Here is a 23,726-nt window from a genome sequence, read left to right on the forward strand (position 1 = left end):
TCTTTTTCATAGATGTCCAGTATGGAGCACCCAACCCTCAGACCAGGGTTTATGGTAACAAGCATAAAAACTTTCACGTGCACTAAAAGGAATGAAACATATAGAATAGGCGGAGTGACAGACAATGATGGCCCCTCTTTCAGATGTGAGAACACGGTAACGAGGCTACGTGCTGGGCATCAGGAGGCGGTGCAGAAAACTTGTCTTTTGAATTACGATACACTTACCTTGAGTCGAATACATACGTTTTGTTTTACATAGATCAAGAAATAAATACAGCAGCACGCGTGTTGGTGCGGGGGGAGGGGTCAGGTGGGGGGTCAGGTGGGGTGGGGGGGGAACTGGTGGGGTTGGGTGGGTGGGGGAGCTGGTGGAGTGGGGGGGGGTACTGGTGGGGTGTGGGGTTGAGGGATGGTGGGGTGGGGGGGCTGGTAGGGTGGGGTGGGGGGGGCTGGTAGGGTGGGAGGTTGGTGGGGGAACAGGTAGGGTGGGGGGGCTAGTGGAATTAGGGGGGAACTGGTGGAGTTGAGGGTTAATTGGGTGGAGGGGCTGGTGGGGTGGGGGGCTGGTGGGGTGGAGGGGCTGGTGGAGTGGGGGGGAAAGTGACGTGGGGGGTTGGTGGGGGAGCTGGTGGGTGGGGCTGGTGGAGTGGGGGGGAACTGGTGGGGTTGGGGGCTGGTGGGGTGGGGGACTGGTGGGGTGGAGGGGCTGGTGGGGTGGGAGCGCGGAGGGGCTGGTGGGTTGGCTGGTGGGGTGGGGTGGGGAGCTGGGAGGGGGGGGGCGCTTGCCTGCAGGACGCGAGCACGGCGCGGTGCGCGGGGAACTGGCGGCCCCCCGCCAGCAGCACGACGTCCGTGGTGAGCCCGCGGCGTCGCAAGGCGTCGAGGCCTTGCAGCAGGGCGCTCGCGTAGCCCGGACCCCAGCTCCTGGGGGGAACACGAGGGGGGGGGGGGGAGAATCTCGAGGTGAGACAGGAAACATTGCCTGACATTGCCTGACATTGCCCAAGCGTTCCGGGATGCAGCTCCATAAAAGTTCTGTATTATGTACAGTCACGTGCTCAAATTAGATACTAAACTAAACGAATTTTTTTTACTGTTTTTTTTTATTTTTCCAGGTAAGGCCCACTGAGCTATATAGCTCTTTTTTTAGAAGCGAACTGGATATCACAAATCATGGCTCAACAAAGTGGCCTTTCCTCTAAAAACGCATGTTGATTCTAAATGTGGACGAAATTTCACGTAACCACGGGGAGAGACATGCAAATTCCAAATAAACAGGTGTCAGGGTCGGGATCAAACCCACGATCTCCTGCTTACCAGGCGAGGGAGTTAACATCTCGCCACCGCGGCACCCGCCTACAGAGTCGGTTCATAAGTTCAGCCGCATCTTTGACGTGGCCTCGCCCTCTGAGCCTTGACGGCAGGTGGCTGATACTGCTGACACTGCTGCTAATGGGGAGCTCAGCGCAATGCAATGCAAGGCCACAGCGGGTGGCTTGTAGGTGGGTGAGGCCAGACGTTGGGCGTGTGGGTGGCTGTGGTGGCCAGCCTCGTGGTGAGTAATACCTGTCTTGTGCTCTTAGACAAAGCCCAACTGTTGTTTTTGAGTGGGAGGAGAGGGTGGGTGGGTGGGTGACGATGGGAGCGGCGCCGGATGCGGCCAGACCGGGAAAGCGCTTGCACATAATTCTAACCACCCCCGCTCCTCCATCCCTATTCATTCCGTGATAATCATTTTCAGAAAATTTGTTTAGCTTTGTCCGCCAAACACAACTGGCGTTGTTACAATGGGAGCCACCGCCGGCCTGAATGTCATAACTTGACATTAAAACTTGTTGTAGTTTTTTTTGTTCTCCAGGATAAATCTCGCCCTTGCCACAAAAGCAGTTTTTGAGTAAATATTGTTAAATTTCGAGAAACCGAATGGTCTAGAAATAAGGAGTTGCTGTTAGTTCACTGTGGTGGCTCTACATGAGCTGATGGTCTGACTGCACACAGAACTCAGTGTTAAGTTTGGTTGATTACTAAATTTGCTTATGCCAACTTTGAGGATTAAAAAAAGATATTAGCTGTGCCGAGATGTTAACTACCTTGCCTGGCATGTAGGAGGTCGTGGGTTCGATTCCGACTCTGACGCGTGCTGTATATTTGGAGTTTGCGTGCCTCTCTCCCCGTGGTGGCGTGGATTGTTCTCCGGGTTCTCCCACGTTTAGAAACACGCTTTTAGAGTATTTGGCTGCTTTTAATTTCCACACGATATGCCACTGCATTGGGCTATCACTTGTGGCCAGGTCGCTCCTGAAAAAGAGCCGTATAGCTCAGTGGGCCCTTAAAATGAATACTAGTTTTTAATAGTTTATCAGGACGTATACAAGAAATGTCTCTACTAAGTATAAATGAGCGACTGAAATTACTTTCATAAGTAGTTCAGAAGCAATTGTGACGGCAACTTTTTTCCGGGGGCTGTTCTAAAATACAGGATGATGCACCGCTCGCTGTGATGCGATTGAAATATAGCAAAGCGGGGGGAAAAAAGCATCCCAACGTACATTAAATCAAAGCCCTCAACCGAGAATTGGGATTACTTATTCTAATTTGTGGCCCTCAGCAAGCGGTATACATTCCATATTCCTATTACGGGGACCAGCCCATCTATATTCCTGCAGATGGGTTCTCACAATTTGCTGCTCGTTTAAAATTGCCCTCAAAAGGGATGACTGGCTGCGTCAGTTCCCCAACTGGGGATTTAAACTCACAAGTCGCTCATTGTGATTCGTGTGCTCCGACACGACAGCGCCACGCGGCCGGATATAAAATGGAGACGAGAGACTTCGTTTACTCATCGGTATGGCAACTGATCTGTAAAATAATAACACGCGATGACAAGTAGCCTTCGCGCGGAGCGTTTTCATGCGACTGGCACCTCAAGCTTCTGTGCAAACCGGGGACACGTGACCACCGTGAGGAGAGTTGGAAGGGTAAAACCAGATGTTAATAGGGAAATACTACAGAGCTGGGACGATCAGTCGATTAATCGACTAAAATGTATAATTGGCTGCTTGTTTCGTGGCCAACAACTAGGGCTGATTTAGAAACGGCCGCCGCTTTCCACATCCCGCCAGAATCAGTATTTATACAGGTGGAATCCGATGAGCTGTAAAGCTCTTTTCCACGAGTCAGAACGTTGCAACAACAAACAATAGAAAAACACGATCGAATTGCAAGGTAATGGAGAGGTAAACAAATTACTTAAAAAAATCTAAACTAACTATTTTTATCCTACCAGGTATAGCCCATTGAGCTATTAGCTTATTTTTTTAGAAGTGACCTGGCCACAAATGATAGCTCTACGAAGTGGCTCATCACGTGGAAATATATAGCAGCCAAAATAATCGAAATAATCCCGAAGGTGGTAAACCCCCCACAAGCCAAGCCCGGCGAGACGCGGCTGACATTGCCGATGACACCTCCAGGCCTCGCCCATCACCTCCAGTCCAGCGGCACGCGTGTCAACATCGGTGAGACATTCACCCCCACCCCGCCCCGCCCCCCAACGATTTTCGTGTTATCCGATGAGTCGAGATAATCGAACCGACTAATCGTAAGAGTAATCGACTACTTAACTAATCGGATTACAGCCCGGATTGATATTCACACTTGCAGTGTACGAGCTAGCACAGGGACACACACGGCTCGGCGCACATCCTCCCTTGAGTTTAATCGGTTGGCAAATCGGTACCGAAGTTCCCCGCGCGGTGTATTCTCTAACGTCCGCATCGTCGCTTTAAACCTTCCCCCAACGCGTCGCACCCCAGGGTCATTCGCTGTTGTCTCAACGGCCCCGCGGGACCGATCCGAGGTCGCCGCGAGGTGCCGCCGCCGATCGCCTTCCGCCTCTTGTTCTTCCCCTTCCCAAGCTCTGACACCTCGGTACCGAGGGTCACCTGAGGATAAATCCCTTTCCGCCCAACCCCGGGAGTTTCCTGCAGAGTTTGTCCGGCCAATGAGCGGCCCGCGCGCGCCCTACGAAACGTCTCCTGCCCTCACCCCCATCTCCCTGGCGCCTCCCTTGCTGCTTGCTTCACCCCCCCCACTCCCCTTGGCTCGTGGATGCCCCTCCCTGTCCGTCTGGAGCGCTAAGGGGTTCGCGTGGCGAAGGAGACGTCTGCATTTGAACCGACTGCCGCCGAAGTAACGCACTGGCGGAAGGCCTTTGCGGTTGACGGCAAGTGACGGTATCAAAAAACAAACTTGTGCATTACTCTTTGGTTCTTTCGGTAAAGTCACGTGGGTAGAAAAAATAAAATAGAAAATAATGGTGATATGTTATTTTTCTACCTACGTGACTTCACCGAATGAACTAAAGAGTGTGGATTCCTGCAGTCACGAAAGCTTCAAATCAATACTTGTGTATCTTTTACGCGAAGGGACAGGTTATTTCTATCGAAGAAGGTGGCATATATTGCCTGCTGATCTCGTTGTGAAAGCGATCGTTTTGGCGGTGCCCAGCAGCTGGCAATGTGCGTGACTGGCCACGTCATGGCCATTCGGGGGGGGGGGGGGGGTGGGGGGCCGGCCTCTTACCACCGAGAAAATAAAACGCTACCACGGGCGATGAGTCCCGTGTGAGGTCAGGGCGCCCCGGTGTGACGGTCAGCGGCGCACCCGCACTTACAACCCAGAGATCGCTGGGTCGATTCCACCTCCTGGCCACCTCGCCCCTACCAAACAACTCCCTGCAACACCTAGCCAGCCCAAAGTGCCCCCGCCGCCATCCAAACGCTAGCCCGGACTCGACTCCGCTCGGCCTGCCAGCTCCGACGGCAGTGGGCACATTTCCGGATGATTTTGGTCACGGTTGGAGAGGAGTTGATCACCGACTCCAGCGCCGCTCGAGGAACGTCTGCGCGAGGCGTGCTGCCTGCCTGTACCGTTCGGCGCGCGCAGAGTGTTTGGTGTGACAACAGAGTCATGATGCAACATGTATCACATGTTCCGCGACAGTACGTCATTCTCGAAGTGTGGCTAATATTGAGTCACCTTTTGGACGTGACCGCTCGTCCGTCCCTCCTCACAGCCAGCCCCATTTGTTTTTTTGTTTTGTTCCCCTCGAATTTAGAATATGATGATGACCGTATGATATTGTTGCCAGTGCATTTGCGAGGGATAGGGCCAGGGTTGAGAATGGGTGGGGTGGAGGTGAAGGGTGGGCGGGGAGTGCCGTGAGGAGCCCAGTGTGACCACCGCTCCACCACAACACGTCACCGCATGCGCTCTTCAGTTTTATTTCTGATTTGTGGCTTTTTTTTGTTTGCTTGAGAACGTGTATTTCAGAACGTTATGAAGAAGTATCCAGCAGCGGTCATTACGAAACCCTGGCACCAACACACACACACACACAGATCCACATTTTAGTCTCGTAATCCGCAATGGGCGAGTGCAGATTAGCGAGTATTTAATTGCCAGAGTGGAAAGGCCACTGGCCAGCACCATGCTGCTCGGCCACTTTGGTCTCCCCAGTGCCAATGTCCACAGATTTTCTCCAGAAACGACCTAGGAGCGACTAAAAGCCAATTTCAGAAGCCAAACTGCCACGGGACTTGAATCTGCTAACCCAGCATGCCGGATCTGCCGACGCGAACACGGAACAAGCAACACAGCGGCCACCATATGCCACTCAGTGGCGGTGACATCGCCGCGGTGTTTGTGCCAGGTTAGGTACACGTTTATGTGCTCGCTTGCAGCTTAAGCACAAAGACAGGTTGCACATCAGTCCCAATCCTCTGCCTCTCGTGGCGAGATGTTAACTACTTCGTCTCGCCTGGTATGCAGGAGGTCATGGGTTCGATCCCGACCCTGACGTCTGATGTATGTTTGGAGTTTGCTGTGTCTCTCTCTCCCCGTGGTCACGTAAAAATTTCTACGTATCCTCCGGTTTTTCCCTTCCACATTTAGAATCAACATCACGCGTATAGAGTATTTGGCTGCTAAAAAAATGTTCACGTGATGATAGGCCGCTTCGTTGAGCTATAATTTGTGATAGCCAGGTCGCTTCTGAATAAGAGCTCTATAGATCAGTGGGCCCTTTGCCTGGTCAAATAAAAGTAGCCTTAATAGTTTATTTTTGTTTATTACGAATAGCAGCAAAGGCCACAACGCGTCTGCTTCTTTCCTGGCACGTGTTCGACGTTAGATCTCCCTCCATTCGCCGTATCTCCCCCCCCCCCCCTTAGTTCTTACCAATAACCCTAACTCAATAAAAAAAATACATTAACTCTACATGTATTGCCGGTTGTTGCTGGCCGCTTGGCGTTTTGGGGAATTTGGTCATTCAACAACAACGAAATGCACGGCCTGCCTTTTGCCTCTATCCGAATGGAATTTACACGCGAATATTTTTTTGGGTGGGATTTGCAAGATGCGAGGTCACACTTGGCCACGATGAGCGAAGGGAAAGCCCCTTCCTCGTTTTACGAGTCTCTTGAAAAAAAGCGTGGGCACGGGAGGGGGGCGGTTTGCTCGTAAGCGATCAGATTATTTATGTAGCGCTCTACCGAAGCAGCGAGCAAAACAATTCCGGAAAATTTCCATTCCCACCCGCCGCGGGCAGTTCGTGATGCGACCATCGCCGATTTCCACCGGCGATGGTCATCGATTTCAGAGGTACAAACGAAGCAGCCACTTGGCACGGCGAGACGGGAATCGACGCATCCCTCAGCCACGGAGTTGATCCCGATCGTGTAAAAGGGGGAAGCACTGGAGTGAAACTGACGGCACACGCCATGAGGTCACCAACCATGATACTTCGAGGCTCATTTAATGACAGTCGGATACTTCCACTTTTCTTCGGGGAACTTTTAAGAAGTCCCCTCTTGATTTATCCCTAACCATTCATCAGTGTTGGGCCACGGATGCGATGAATCAGATCTTCTGATAGCATGTGATGGGGTAATGTTGGGGGGGGGTATTTACACTTCTTCCTAGACATCTTACCGATGTGGGATGCTAGTCCAAAATATATTATCTCTAAAGCCCCCTTTACTGGGAACCCTTCTGCCAGCAGCGGCATAAGTGGGCACTTGCAGGGCATCGCCTTTACCGTTTGACTTTTCAATTCCTAAAAACGCCATCGTTTGGTTACAGAAATAGTCGTAAAAAGTGGGCTCGCGCATTTACACTCTCTCGCTCTTTCCTGTGTGTATCTGCATGCGGCAAGTTATTGATTTAAAAGAAAGTACATTATAAATAGCGTACTTTGGAATTAAAAAGGCAAGACCGTATCCTGTTCCACTAAGCTTGACGGTTGTGTTCACATCCTGTTGACAATCCCGAGTTGGTCCGTGACCACATCACCCAGAATGCCACCGATGTCATCCTGATCTCGGCTGCTGAGCAGGGTCGAAAACCCACATCGAATTTGCGTAAGGGTGTGAAGTGCTCTTTCGCGACATTTATTTATTCATGTATTGTTCTCGGAGAAACCGCTGATGGTTGACAAGACCTCTGAAGGAACTACTGAACTTGGGCGCTTCGTTTCAAGACAAGTTGCCCCCGCAAAAAACTTTCTCCACCGAGGGCGTTTTTTTTTTGACAGCGGCTGCCGTTGCGAAATGCAATTTTTTTTACTTAAAGGCGTCTGTTAACCTAGGCAATACAACCCCAACTTAACTTTCATTTCCAGCGCCACCCTTCGTGTGACGGCATGTTTTGTTTACCAGCGTCAAATGTCAAATCACGCGCGAGATTTAAATGCCTAACGGTTGCATTCAAGCTTGCAAAAAGGTGTCTATTTGGTGTTTGAACATCTTAACCCCTGTATTATTACCCGAAAGAGTCAAACGAAGCTTGTTCTTACTTGCATTCAAACTTGTCTACAGACGTGCTCAGATAATGTACATTTCTGTATGGACGGCGATTTGTAAAATGAAACGATGAGTGAACGACGATGATGATTACCTCTAGCAGAGCTCATATATATCTAAATCAGCTCAAGCCTCTCGCAAACCACGTGACTTCTGAGTGGTGGTGACAATGACGATTCATGGTGATAACATGATGATGATTGATGGTGATAATACAATGATGATTATTGATGGTGATAACATAATGATTGGTGGTGATAATAGTGATGATGATGATGATTACGATGATGACTGATGGTGATAATGGTGGTGGTGATGATGACAATGATTGATGATGGTGGTGATGATGATGACGATCTACATTAATATACATTTCCTTAATTTTTTATGGAGAAAAGCCTCGCTTCCCTGATCCTAAGAATTTTTCAGGAAACTCTCGAATTTGGGATGCTGGGCCAATTCTTGAGCGAGCATCTTCCATACGGGAAGAAGCCTGGGCGTCCAGGAAAACCCCCCTTTACGGAACGTGAACCGAAAGACCGACCAAAAAAGATTCGTAGTTCCGATACCCCCGTGCACATTTGTGATGAAACGGATAATAACATCAACGCATGTATATCTAATCTCACGAAATGTAGCAGTTTGAAAACAGCAACATTTGTTGATGCGGTAGTTTAAACGCATCATTCACAAATCTCTCCTCTGCTAACCTTTACGCAAAAATGCCGTTTGCTCGTAATCGGTTAGGCAAGTGCTCACGGACTCCGCGTTGGTGTCAAGGCTGTCCCCCCCCCCCCTGCACCTATGGTTAGCACGGTTGGCTACGTACGGTGCAAAATAAGTTCAACATGCATACACACATGCAGATCCTCTCCATATACTGTACACTAATAACCAAGGTTTTTTGAGTTAGAACGCGTAACTATGTGTCGTTAACCCACCACCACCCGACACAGCCAATTAGTAAGGTTTGTCACGTAAATAAAACATTGTGGGTTTACTCTCCAACTCACTGGTGTGCTGAAGTAGTAACAAATTGGCACGTTTTTATTTACGTGACAAACCTTACTAATTGGCTGTGTCGGGTGGTGGTGGGTTAACGACACCACATTCATATTTACGCGATCTAACCCCACAAAAAAAGGTTATAATGGATAATATTGGTCGCGAAAGCCAACTAGGTGGTAATCTGATATACTGGACCGTATGGGGCTCCCAGAGGCATGGAGCAGCAGTGAACATTATGACCATACTGGACTGATGAGCGCTAATGAGGAGGAAACCGCTCCGTCGGCTGTGGCCCGTATTGCTGGACGGCCACGAATTCTCAACTCTCTTTGAGACGGCGGTTCTCATCGGCAAACAAAAAATAAAAACGGCCACACGTTCAGTTCTTTTGAGGTGGTGTTCTGGACAAGGCCATGGAGATTTTTTGCACTCGCAGATGCTGCCCTCCTCTCTGTGCGCCGTTGAATCTAAAGGCCGCTCACGTTAAACGTTTCACAACAAGCAATGCTGGAGAGAGGAAAAAAACGTCCGTCATTGCCTGCGGTTTTTTGCCAAGTGGTCACCTGGCTACCGAAAGGAGCCGGGTACGGAGACGCGCACTCACTTGTCGTCCATCGCTGCACGCCCTTGCTCGACCCACGCGGTTAGTCCTGTGTGTCGCCTTGAGTGTTGAGCCTTCAACCTGAAATGTTACGAAAAAACAACAACGGTAAATTAACCACGTTTACATCACAACTTTTGTTGCAGAGCCGCTCAAAGGCACCCTCCGGACATGCATCGTGTGCGGGATTGAGAAAGCTACCACGCATGCCCTTCTAGTAAGCCTCGCACTGAGCCCATACATCATACGTCATCGTACCAAACTTAAAAAAGGAATCGTACGGAATTAATCCCTATCATACGCATCCCCTTTTTCATAAGCCATTCTCGTTTTGAAAGAATAAAAAAAAATCTACCTAAAATACAACCTCGATTTGAAACCAGACTCAAACCGGGCAACTAAGGACACGACCGAAGCTGCGATGGAAGTTTCGTGATCGTTGGGTTAGTTTAACACGAGCTCTACCGCCATCGTCAGCTACAAGGGTTGGTGGAACACCAGGAGATGGTGTCTCACCAATGATGGGAGTCTGCTGATCGTAGTGCCTGAGCCTCCAAGAGTGAAGCAAAGATGAAGCCCATCCATGAAATATGATTTATTATTGTGCTTTTTTACCTTGGAAAGCCTCGCTGAGTCTCAAGACTTTTTTCAGGAGGGTCCTGCCAAGCTCGCACTGTTGCTGTGCGTCATCTCAATCAAACAATGTGCAGGTAAATCTTTCGGCATTGGGAGGTTTGGCCAACGCCAGTTTACATTGTTTTTTAGCTATGGGAAGAACCCGGAGGAAACCCACGCAGAACAGGGGGGAGAGAACGGAAAACTCGACACGGAAAAATTTGGAAATCGACCCAGGCCCCTTCTTGTCTCTCAAGCTCAAGTCTCATGGCTGTGCCACCGTGCCATCCCATGATTATTCGTCTCTCCATCAGGAGCTAGTTCTGCATTTGCGGTATTTTTGGGCGGTTTTTTTTTTAAATTCTCCACGGTTAATTCTGTATCGGCGGGGCGGACGCATTTCAACACAGCGCGGGAACGCACTTCCTTAAATAGCGTCGCGTGTGTATCTTATTTACACGCGCACCACACCCGAGCATGGCCACGTGTGCACTGTTGGTACCGCAGTATGGAAATAATATCAACGTTATCTTATCTTGTATAGAGTTACAGCGCGCCTTATTCCGTGTCATGGGCATTTCCAATAGCACACTTTTAAAAAAAATTGACGAATGTGAGTGTTGTCGAATGTGAGTGTTGTCGTTGATTTCGCTTCCGCACAGCTGCCAACGCAGGAGCGACATTGCCGCACAATGAGCCTCGCTCGAATTGTAACGGTTGTAGACATAAACAAGTCCGATTACACGGAATATAGACGGTGTACGAAGAGTGTGAATCATGACGATGTTTTGGAAGGGGCTAGGAATCTGAAAGGGAGAGAGAGAATTAGATCGCAGGATCATGAGAGATGGTGGCGGCTTCGGGACGCCTTTAATCAACAATGGATTGGCCGTGGTTGTTGGTGGTGGTGATGATGGTAACTGAGTTGAGACTTGGTGAGATTTTTCTCCTTAAATAACTTTGATAATTATTATTATAGTCCTCTGGGGGGGGGGGGTCAATAAAATTAGTCCCAACTTGGTGTGGAATTCCACACTGGTTGTCCTTTGCAAAATATCCCTGGCATAACAATGTGGAATTTCCAGCACGAACTCAGGGAGGTGAGCACCAGTGCAAGGAACCCCCTCTTTCTGACTTTTAATTTGTTTTTTTTTGTGTGTGTGTTTATTCGCCAAGCAAAATACGACGCCCACCCAATTCGCCTCCTATACCACGGGCGCGTGCACCTAAACCCGCCGCGCAAAACGCGACGAAGACACCGCGCGAGTGAGTGCACCTAGGCGGGGCGCGACAGCACGCACGGAGTGCCGGTGATCAGCCGCCGCGCACCGCGAGTTGCAAACAAGTTGACCCGATGGTCGCTGCGACTCGGAGCGAGGTGGCTCCCCGAGGGTCGAGGGTTATCAAGGGCCCCTAGGAATTCATATTCCTTGGTTCTTTCGGTAAAGTCACGTAGATAGAATCATAATAATGTGAAAAAAATACAATTGTTTTATTCACTTTATTTTAATAAAATTTAAATAATAATAAAAAATGAATATTTTAAATTTTTATTCACTTTGGTTTTTTTTATTATTATTCCTCTATCTACGTGACTTTACCGAAAGAACCAAAGAATATGAATTCCTGCAGTCACGAAAGTTTTTAGGCCCGTAGGAAGCCAGCGACTTGGGTGAATTTCCTCCACCGCGATGAGTTACGAGCTCCCGAACTGGCCCCCTTCCCCCTCCGGCCCCCCTCGGCTGCTGCTGTTATTATTTATCTCCCCGCGCGCGTTCTGTCGCGTTATTAATGCAACAGCTGACAGCTGCGGGAAGGAATGGGACGGGAAAGAGGTTGGGAGCCGGTGACTGGGTGATTCGGGGTGGGGGGAGGGTGTCGAGGGGATTTTTTTTTGTTGGAAGAGGGGAGGAGAGGATGGGGAGGAGGAGGAGAATGGAAACTGGGGGTCGTGGTGGCGGTGATGCTGACGCCGTGGCTATGAAGCCGCTTTGTAGCGAGCTAGGGTGGGGTGGTGGTGGGGTGGGGTGGTGGTGGTGTGGGGTGGTGGTGGTGTGGGGTGGGTGGTGGTGGTGTGGGGTGGGTGGTGGTGGTGGTGGTGGTGGGGTGGGTGGTGGTGTGGGGTGGGGGTGCCTCGTGAGTGCAATGCGTGTTTTGCATCTCGTGTGATGTTCGAGAAACGTTTCAGCATGGCCGGGAAAAGCGTTCTGAGTACTCACGCCGAGACAATGGGGTCCGCGTCCTTCTTTCCTTGGGAGATAGCGATCTTTGTCCCTGCACAACATGATTATTTTTATTTAAATCCAAGGGAGCCTTTGTACTTTTATTTTTAGTTTCCAGGGAAAAACGACATAAAATAGAATAATAAATGCGCCGCTAATAATCAGGCCCTCGATCCACCCCAAATCTCCTTTCCCCTCCCCCTCTTCGCCAGCACCCACCACCTTCCCCAGCTTCCCGTGTTCTAAACTCCCAAGGACACGTGTTTTTTTTTGCTTTGCATCGCCTGCTTAATAGGGGGGCGGTGGGGGTGAATATACCCCCCACCGAAGGGTTAATCACGATCGACGACCACCCCGGGTAGAAAATGTGCAATCGACCCGCCAAATGCCTCGGTAGAATGATGTTTAAGTAGAGTACGCCGCTCGCCTGCTTAGCACGTGCTCGCAGCAAACAAACGAGCGATGGATGTGCTCTTGCGCCAGTGATTCTGTGATTAACAGGGCATCGCCGACACTGCCCTTTTTTTTCTGATGTTCGTGTGACGGTGTCATTGCTCAAGTATCACGTCTGACAAATTCGTCACGACTAAAACACGATCGCATTAACAACAGCAACAACGACCGCGCCTGCCGTTGTTGACATGCACACCTCTGTGACCCGACACTTTTTGCTGGTGAGGTTTCCCGCGCGGCGCGCAGACTTTTTCATCGCTTTTGGGGAAAGAACAAAAAATTGTCCGCAACTATTTGAATCGTCGTAGAATAAATGAACGATTACACAGTATTTTGGCACACTCCTGTAAACCCAGCACGTTGAAAGGTTGATGGATCACGGAGATTTTAAAACTCCCAAATACCCGCTAGACCGCGAGCTGGCCAGACTGATGGTCACTGTGGTCAGTGCAGCGAATGGGATTATTGAATCCATTTGAGTGGAGTTTGGAGTTTTTATCTCCGCGTGCCTTTGTGCTGTTTTTCCAAGAGTCACGAAGATTATTTAATGGGCCAAATATCTCAATGCAGGACGCTCGTGAGCAGGGTCTCTTGAGACTATTGTGGGGCTTTTGCAAATAAAGGGAATCGTTATTATAATTATCGATGGGTTTTTTTTCCCCCCGCAGGAAAATTATATATAATCAGAATCAGTATTTATAGTGGAAGAATCCGATGTTCAGTCGGGGCGGGTCAGAACGTTACAAGAAGAAACAATAACAAAACACCCACAAGTATAAGAATCGTAAACAAATAATTTAAACAGTATACAAATCATCTCTAGGCATGACTATCTTGTTAGGCATAGGACAGAATTTTACTGGGTGGTCCAGATGTCTTGTGACCCCCCCCCATTTAGTTCTCTAAAACGTAATTTTTATTTTAAAAAATAAGGTTTCGTTTAAAATTATGAATAAATATACAAAGTGGACAAATATTTTCGAGCTCAATTAATTAGGGGGTCGCAAGACATCTGGACCGCCCTGTACATTGTGTAATACAACAGCCGAAATAATTCATTAATTGGTGTTATTAAGCGTGGTTGAATTTCACATTTCCGTGGGATCCCACAAGATTCGTTGTGGGTATTTTTTACCATTTTATTTTTTCCTTGCGGTATAGCTTAAAATAATCAATACAACTTAAAGTGCATCACTTCAACGTGAGCTTGCTGCCACATGTTCTGGTCTGGACAAGGACATTTCATTTCTCTCTCTCAATATTTCTGCCAACGGAAACATGCGGCGATCTGTATACTAGTGATATACCACGAATAAGGCCGGCTTGATCAATTAATAGCAGAATTAGAGGGGGGGGGGGATCTGTAAGGATGCCATAATCATACACCACTTTCTAAGTTGCATATGTAGAAATGTTGGTGATTGGCTCAATAATTACTGTTAATAATATGAATACAGTATAGCTTAACATAATTAGATATTTACTGATGATAATAAGAAATGAACAACTGCTGGATACAGCTCTACCCATGCCGTCTTGGTGATAGGGGGTTCATTGACCATACTTCACCACGATGGTGGGGGGTAAAGCGCAGGACCGGTTATGTTATCACTCACCAGTGATAATGGTTAATGAACATACTACCTATGTCATGTATCTCCCTGTGCAATCTACCCCTGTCATCTATCTACCTTCGTAATGTATCTACCGATGTAATTTATCTCCATAATGTATCTACCTACGTAATTTATCTCCGTAATGTATCTACCTACGTAATTTACCTATATCATTTATCCACCTGTGTCACCTCCTTCGACGGTTGTAACACCATTGCCAACCCCAGCGTGAAAAGAGCTTCGTGGCTCATCGGATTTTTCCAGCTTCAAACAAATCCCTGTGCCTACGTTCGCCCGCCTGGGTTCACCGCGCTAACCACCGCGCTAACCACGCTGTCGCTGCTTGGGTGGAATAAAATGTCATTTATTTTAATTACTTTAATGACCTTTTCTGCAAACTCCACCCGTCACCGCGTGCTATGTCAGGTTGTGACGCTAACACAAACACAAAGATCTCTCCCCCCCCCCCCCCCCCCGTATAGTCTGTGACAGACTGCTGTTAGCGAGTAGCAGCACCTGTGAAGGCCGCCACGGGGACACGATGGGTGGGGGTGTGTGGCCAGCACCACGTCCTACAGCCAGTTAGAAAAATCATATTTAAAACTGTTATGGCTAGTGATGCAGTTTACACAAAGGTTAAACGAGGCCTCATTACTTGCCGCAAGGTAGCATTTTTATAACGGTATTCATTGCAGTTAAATAACTTCTTGAAACAGATATATACGTCTTTAAAGGTTGATGGGTTCTGCTGATGAGACCCAGAAAAAACGAAACCAGCTCAGAGTATTTTGTTTTGTTTTTGTGTTCATGCAAAATGCTGTTGTTGGTCAGCCAGCGCAAGTCTGGGAAGCTAATAGGCGGATGGACTGAAATAAATCGCATTTTATCAGGTGTGATTCAAACGGTTGAAATGAACGTGTCTCTTTAAACAAACACATCTGTTCATGAACATACAAACAAAACGAAGCTAACTAATGCGGGTATACAAATTCGCGTCTACTAATGTCATTGAATCCCCATCGTTAAGTTTTCAAACAACTCTACAGGGAAAATGCGATGCACCCTCGTGAAGCCAGCATCGCGTGCGGACGCGTCTCACCACCAATCTCAGTTACGAGACGCTTTGACCACTCATCTCTCTCTCTCTTTTTACGATCAGAGGAAACAAGAAGATGCTCGGTGTAGTCGGCACTTTGCTTCGTTCATCATTTCGGGTTTTTTTTAATGCTTTGCTTTATGTAAACCCCTTTTTAAATGAAAGATTTCACGATAGATGTCACGCTCTGCTCTTCCTACCCCTTCCCTCTCTCTCTCTACCCCCTCTCTCCCTACTCCATGTCTATGTTCCCCCCCTATGTTTTTCTATGTAATAGTTGTAATATTTAAAACAAAATTACGACAAGTGCTGCATCTGCACCCAGCCCTTCTCGCAGTCCTACGGCCTCCGACGGGTAGCTCATGTCTGCATGCAGAGTTCTCCGTCTCTCTCTCTCTCTCTGGTACACGTGCAGTCGTTGCTCTCAGCATTCAATCACCTGCCGAGCATCAGCGGGAGGCTAATATGGGCCCATTTGTAACTCAGTAGGGGAGGGGGGGGGTTCAGTTCAGTCAACAACTCGGGAGGCAAGGGGGTGTCTTAAACGGATCGCTACCGTATAGAACACCAACAAACATATCGGTCAAGTCAAAACATGTGAGAGCTATTCCAGTAGCCCTATTTGTGTGTGTGTGTGTACGTGCAGCAAAGTGTAGGACTGTAACGTGTGTGTGTATATGAGCTGTGTGTGCAGCACAATGGAGGACTGTACCTTGTAATCTATATTAATAGTGTATGTGTGTGCGGCAAAGTACAGGGCTGCACGATATATATACTGATATGAGTTGTGTGCGTGGCGTAGCAAAGCGCAGGACCGTACCTTATATTGGCGTGAAAATCAGCTGTTGTCCTGAAACTTCAAGCCGACGCAAGTGCCGCTTAAATCCAAAAGGTGCGTGATCACGTATGATATAAGCGATATTGATTACACTCACTAATTATACACCCATTGCTTGAACACAAAATCTAAGCTCGAACAACAACAACAAACCCGTAGCCTTTAGAGACTGCTGGGGGGGGGGGGTGCAAAAAAAGCCGGTACACACGCACAGAAAGATAGACACAGACACGCACTCATGTACTCATCCTACACAAGTGTGTGTGCGTGTGTACTCTGAACTCAGGAGTTGTGAATCCGCTAGAGATGGGTTCTGACGCTAAATTTATAAGGTGGCATTCGTCACTCCCCCTCCTCCTCCTCTCTCCTCTGTTGTTATTGTCTCATTGAGGGAAGAAGGCAAGGCAATGACGGGAAGTGGTTTTCGAAGAAGCGGGCGATGGAGGGTGGTGGTGGTGGATGTTGGGAGTGTGCGCGTGGCTCTGTGTGTGAGTGTGGGAAAGCCCCGCGCGTTGGTAGCTTCGCTCCCCACTCAGCAGCCACTGTCAATTTTGTCCCACGCGACCCCGCGTGGTCGGATTGGGTGGGCTATGTGTGAATGAGTGAGCGAGTGAATGGATTAACGAGTCGATTAGTTAGTGGGGGGGGATGTCAATGGGTGAGTAGGTGAATCAATGATGAGTACATGAGCGAATGAGTGATTGAGTGGGTGAATGAGTAAGTGAACACATTTGTTCATGAGCGGGTAATCAATTGGTGAATCAATAAGTGAATTAATGGGTGAGTAAATTAGTCAATTCATCAATTAGTTAATGAGTGGGAGGAATCAGTACGTAAGTACACGAGTGAATGAGTGAGTAAATGAGTTAGTGAATCAATCAGTGGAATAGTGTGTGAGTGAATGATTGAGTGAGTGAGCGAGTGGTTGAATCGTTGAATCAATTTGTTTATTGGTGGAATAATGATTGAATACCGAGTGACTGAATGAATGAGTGAGGTAGTGAATGAGTATAATCAATTATTTAATTAGGGGGGTTAATGCGTGAGTGAATGTGTAATTCAGTGAATGAACCAGTAACATAGTGATTAGTGAATGAATGAATGAGTTAGTGAATGAAGGAACAATGCATTCGTTACATCAATGAGTGAGATAATAAAAGGGTAAGTGAGTGAAACACGAAATGAATAACATTCACGAGTGAATAGGTGTGTAAATCAATTAATGTGGTGATTCTTATTGTTTTGTTTAGCTCTGAAAAAAGCCTCACAGAGTCTCAGGACTTACTTTCCAGGAGGGTCTTGCCAAGTCTTCTGGCGCCACGGTGGCGAGATGTTAACTCCCTCGCCTGGTCTACAGGAGGCCGTGGGTTCGATTCTGACCTTGACGCCTGCTGTATATTTGGAGTTTGCGTGTCTCTCTCCCCGTGGTTGCGTGGATTTTTCTCCGGAACCTCTGGTCTACAGGAGGCCGTGGGTTCGATTCTGACCTTGACGCCTGCTGTATATTTGGAGTTTGCGTGTCTCTCTCCCCGTGGTTGCGTGGATTTTTCTCCGGAACCTCTGGTTTTTCGCTCCATATTTGGAATCAACATCACGCGTTTAGAGTATTTGGCTGCTATACATTTCCACACGATGATGAGCCACTTCGTTGAGCTGTCAATTGTGGCCAGGTCGATTCTGAAAAAGAGCTACATAATCTTAGTTTTTTCGGTAAAGTCACGTTGAAGGGAAACAACAAAATAATGAAATATATATAAAACAATAAAAAATTCTCACGACGTTTCGACCATAACTCAAACGGTCATCTTCAGGTGTGTTGGTTTGCATAAATTAATTTTTAAACGGCGCATTTATTTATTTATAAAACGTTAGCGCCACGCGCAACGATTTGCCAGTTTATTTAGGACTAGTCCATCTATATTCTGAAAAGAGGAGGGGGGAGACGAAATTTTTTATAATGTATGCTGTCTGAAAGCCACTGTAAGCGTGAACAATCAATTAAGACCTGAAATGGTTTATCAAATCTTTCCAATGATTGCTAAGATAGAATCCATCTTCTCGGTTGAAATTGTCTCTGTGCTTGTATATGTGGATAGCCTCATGAACGAATCTCTCATGGAAGCCAGATGGCTTACAAAGAACCTCTGTCTTGGAAAAGTCAATGGCATGTGAGCCTACTGAATTAGAACAATGATCTGCCACGGCCGAGGTGTTGGTCCTACCGTGTTTAAGGTCTGCTTTGTGTTCACGAATGCGGTCCGAGACATGGCGTTTGGTTTCTCTAATGTAACTACTACCACAGAGGCAACTTAGTTTGTAGACACCAGGGTATTGTATGTCCGGAATCACATCTTTTACAGACGGAACCAGATCACGGATTTTATGTAATGTGTTGAAACGGACCTGAATATTGTGTTTATTCAAGATTTTGGAGATCTTTTTTGTGATCCCCGCAATGTAGGGTAAAGTGATGGTTTTGAAAGGCTCCTCAAGAGGGTTCTTCTTCATGGTTTGAGTGATAGCTTTGCGGATTGTATAGTCGGAGTAACCATTAGCCCTAAGAGCTTGGTGTACGTGCTTGAGTTCACTGCTTATGTGTTCCTGGTCGGATATGCATTGGGCTCTATGATACAGAGACTTGATGAGATAATTCTTCTGTGATGGATGGTGGTGGGAATCCGGTTTCAGATAAGCATCCGTATGGGTAGCTTTCCTGTAGACAGAGTGGCTCATTGAACCATCAGGTCTCTTTTTAATTAGGACATCCAAAAAAGGTATCTTGCCATCTATTTCGACTTCCATGGTAAATCTGATGGCTGGGTGTATGGAATTGATGTGGTCGAAGAATTGGTCTAGAGCAGGCCGGCCATGTGGCCAGATGACAAAAGTGTCATCCACGTACCTCTTCCATAAGGTTGGGCGCAGAGTGGCAGTCTGGATGGCATCAGTCTCAAATTTCTCCATGAAAATGTTAGCTATAACTGGAGAAAGGGGGGAACCCATTGGGGTGCCCTCAGTTTGTTTGTAGAAAGTTCCATTCCAAGTGAAGTATGTATTGGTTAAACAGTGTCTCACCCGGGGGATGTACCTCAGTGTTTAGTCCTTGATGAACCAAGTCTTCAATGATTGCAATGGTGTCAGGTACAGGAACCTTGGTGAATAAGGAAACTACATCAAAACTGACAAGCAGGTCATCTGGGGACAGGGAAATACCCTTGATTGTCGATACCAGGTGAGTGGAATTTTGTACCGCAGAGGTGGTCTTTCCAGTGAAAGGACGCAGGATTTCAGACAAAAAACGAGCTAGTTTGTAGGTGGGGGAGCCGATAGTAGAGACTATGGGACGAAGGGGTGTATCTATTTTATGTATTTTTGGTAAGCCGTATAATCTTGGTGGCCTGGCAGCAGAAGGTTTCAACGAAAACTGTTTAGATTGATCAATTAATGCGGTTGAATCAGAAATTATTTTGTTGGTTTGTGTGACGAGGCTGTTGGTGGGATCTCTTTTTATTTTTGTATAACTACCATCGTCGAGTAACTCTTTAATTTTGTTGTTGTATTCTATTTTATCCATGATGACAGTAGCATTGCCTTTGTCAGCTGAGAGGACTACAATATCATTCCTCTTTTTTAATTTATATAATTCAAAACGCTCATCTTTGCTGAGGTTGCTAGCTGGCATCTTAGCGTTTTTGAGGGTTGCAGCGATTTCAGATCTTGCTACGTCTGCAGCGATGTGACCCAGGCCCCTGAGAGCAACGTCTACTTGGGCAATTATATCATTAACTGGTATGTGTTTAGGTGTGACTGCAAAGTTTTGACCTTTAGCTAAAACGGATTTCAGACCATCGGAAATAGAACTGTTACTGCGATTAATTACGACTTTGATAACGTCTAACTTTTTGGTGTGTGGGTCCGGTCTTTTGTTGAAGAGGACGTTAAATTTGGAAATCAGGTTTTCCTTACATTTGGTCGACATAGTAGCAGCTGAAGAGGCAGTCATATTGTCTACATGTTCCCAATCCGATGTGGACATTGTTGCCGTCAATGATAAGTGTGATTTGTAGAGTGTCTTGTCTAACTGATCTAGTTCGGTGCGTATAAGTCTGATTTTTTCTGAGATAAGAGCTAAGCTAGTTTTGAAAAGAATTCGTTTCGCATTAGAAGAAGTTACAGCAGCAGAGGTCAGTATAAATGCGATTGGTATTGCCCTAGAGTCGCGGCATCTCTTCAGGAAGGTGAGAGACTCGATCAGCTGAGCTTTCTTATCCCGGAGTTTGTTGAAGGATCTTAAAGTTATGTGAAAACCCTCCCCGTGGAGGCGATTAAATTTTGATTTAAAGCTTTCGTGACTGCAGTAATTCATATTCTTAGTTTTTCTTTTCAGAATATAGATGGACTAGTCCTAAATAAACTGCCAAATCGTTGCGCGTGGCGCTAACGTTTTTATAAATAAATAAATGCGCCGTTTACAAATACATTTATACAAACCAACACACCTGAAGATGACCGTTTGAGTTATGGTCGAAACGTCGTGAGAATTTTTTATTGTTTTATATATATTTTATTATTTTGTTGTTTCCCTTCAACGTGACTTTACCGAAAAAACTAAGAATATGAATTACTGCAGTCACGAAAGCTTTAAATCAAAATTTAAGAGCTACATAGCTCAGTGGACCTTACTTGGTAAAATTAAAAATATATATTTTTTTTAGTTTTAGTCGGGGCGATTTTTGCTGCTGTGTGTAAATCCCAATTGATCATTATGCAGATAATGTTGCAGCATTGAGATGTTTGGGCAACAGCGGGTACACTGTGGGGTTTTTTTGTTGTTGTTTACCCCTATGGGAGGAAACCGGAGAACCCCAGAGGGACTCAACGCAGGTCGGGAACGCACCCAGGCCCTCTTGCTGTGCGGCATTCAGTGTCACCATTGCGCCAACTCGACCCCCTAATGTGTGTGTGTGGAGATCGTCGTGTTGGGCAATCGATGAGTCGGTTCAGTGAGTGAGCCTGGTCATTCATGAACGGGTGATTGCGTGAGTGCGCTGGTTAGAGCGTTTACCGGTGCTCTGTTTGTTTTCCAGCTGAAGTGGTTGACCCGACTGACTCGGTGGGTCACCACACTGAGCCTTCACCACTGAAAACCTGGGTTCGAATCCTGGGTTGTGACCATCCATGATTAAACCGAGGTCACAACTGTGGCGAGTGAATGTCTCTGCCCCTCCTTGGCCTCTTTTCTGTGCTGTCAAAAAGGGTCAATGTCAACATATTAAGGCCACGGTGTTTTTTTTTACGAAAGTTGGTGTAGCAGTGATTGTAACAATCAGCGACGAGTGACCGCAAAAATACAATTTGGCTTTTCGCTTAATTTTGCTTTTCCCCATGATTATTTTTTTTCCGTGAGATGAACAATATTGTAGTGATTTCAGAGAGTATTTATGTAACATAACCGTCATCATCATGCGGAGGGTGGGTGCATTAACTCGCTGTTACAGGAAGCTGGAAATACTCACTTAGACAATCATAGATGGAGGTGTCACTATCTCGTGACATTAAGCCCCTGCACGACTGTAACATGAATCACGCATCTGACTGTGACTCATGCTCGGACATGCACGATGCCACATGCATGTGGTGCAAAAAGCTTTCGTAGGCAACCGCCCGTGGCTCACGTTGATTCCAGAAAACCTCCGAACCCAACTGGATTGGGAAGTAGCCAAGCCACGGTAGTACAGCAAATGGATTATCGAATCCATCTGTGAGGATCTTTGAGTGTTTGTCCCTCTTGTACGTGGGGATTTCCCTAAGCACTCTCGTTGTCTCACACACACACACACACACGTGTCTTAATAAGAATTGAGTCAAACGTCCCAAGAACAGGACATTTTTTTGAAAATTAAGACTTGAGGCTCAGTGAGGTGTTACCAACATGTGTAACAAAAATCTTCTCGATGGGCTAAAGCAGTGTTCTTCATGGCTGCCCCTGTTGGCCTTTAGTGTGGCCCTTGACGTGGGGGCCCCGACAATCGCACAAGCGGTGAAAACACAACCCCATCATCATCACCATCATCATCATTGTGCTGCTGTCAAACCCCCCCCCCCCAAATAGATTCAAATGGTGTGGCGGCACTCACGCTGATGATGTCTTATCGGCGAAAGAGGCCCCACCCCCTATGAATATTCGTGAAGAACACTGGGCTAGAGCCTCACAACTTTAATCACAGCGCTATTAGCAATTGCTCAGTCTTGAAGTGTGCAAACGAAATAACGGTGCCTTGTGAATGATGATGACGACGTCGTATGGAGGAATAGCACCATTGCACAGTGTTAATATTACCCTTAGTTTAAAAGTCTGGCAGAGTCTAATGACTTTTTTTTCTGGAGGGTCCTGTCAGGTTTTCGCAGTCGGGGAGGGGGGGGGGGGGCGATGATTACTAAGTACAATCCAAATTCTTGTAGATGATGTCGCGGGAGCATTAATGTCCACCGTGATACAGAATGGCGCGTCAGGAAAACGATGGATTCGTGAATCTATCTGTGTGGAGTTTTTAAGTGTTTATCCTATCTGTGCGCGTGGGTTATCTCTGGTTGCTCCGTTTCCTGTCCTGTTAAGCTGAACATAAGTTTAATATGCCAATCATCCCAGTGCAAGATCCTCCTGAAATTGAGTCTTGAGAAAAGAAGAGCATTTGTGTTTGTTTCACTGCAGCCATGTGCATTGCCAACTCCCTCATCCCGTCCAACCTCAAGACTTTTTTGTTTGTTAATTTCTCCTCTTTCACTAACTGCCTCAGCTCTATGAAGCGTCTCGACGAAGTGTCTGATCCAAAAAGAGCACACAGCTTTAGTATACAGTGAAACCTTGGATTGCGAGTAACTTGGTCTGCGAGTGTTTGCAAGAAAGAGCAATTTTTTAATAAATAATAATTTGATAAACGAGCGATGTCTTGCAATACGAGCAGTACGTAGAGTATACGCTTTGTCTGCCAAGCGTCACGTGATCACAACTGAGCCAATGGTTCTTCTCTCTCTCTCGCTGCGGGATTGTGGGTAATCATCTCCCATGCTCGGTCTCAGTCGGCGTGCCTCACTCGTATAGTCAACATCCGTGCGAGCGTATACTGTTTACTATAGTACTATAGTGTTGTGACCACGTGTATACTGCTTACTACAGTACTATAGTGTTGTGACCACGTGTATACTGTTTACTATAGTACTATAGTGTTGTGACCACGTGTATACTGTTTACTACAGTACTATAGTGTTGTGACCACGTGTATACTGTTTACTATAGTGTTGTGACCACGTGTATACTGTTTACTACAGTACTATAGTGTTGTGACCACGTGTATACTGTTTACTACAGTATAGTGTTGTGACCACGTGTATACTGTTTACTACAGTATAGTG

The 23,726-nt window shown here is 47.0% G+C and overlaps 1 long non-coding RNA gene across 1 annotated transcript; it reads right to left on the reverse strand.

Moving 5' to 3' along the window:
- Nucleotides 1-794: 794 nt before the first annotated feature.
- On the reverse strand, nucleotides 795-16,855 carry LOC116946913 (uncharacterized). Its single transcript, XR_004403614.2, has 4 exons — nucleotides 16,296-16,855; nucleotides 12,308-12,362; nucleotides 9,477-9,554; nucleotides 795-926 (listed from the first exon to the last, which is right to left on the reverse strand). It is a non-coding gene; the product is annotated as an uncharacterized LOC116946913 (long non-coding RNA).
- Nucleotides 16,856-23,726: the final 6,871 nt, after the last annotated feature.

The sequence above is a fragment of the Petromyzon marinus genome, chromosome 28 (assembly GCF_048934315.1).
Source record: "Petromyzon marinus isolate PM22_M1 ecotype Great Lakes invasive population chromosome 28, UKy_Petmar_22M1.pri1.0, whole genome shotgun sequence".
Lineage (NCBI taxonomy): Eukaryota > Metazoa > Chordata > Hyperoartia > Petromyzontiformes > Petromyzontidae > Petromyzon > Petromyzon marinus.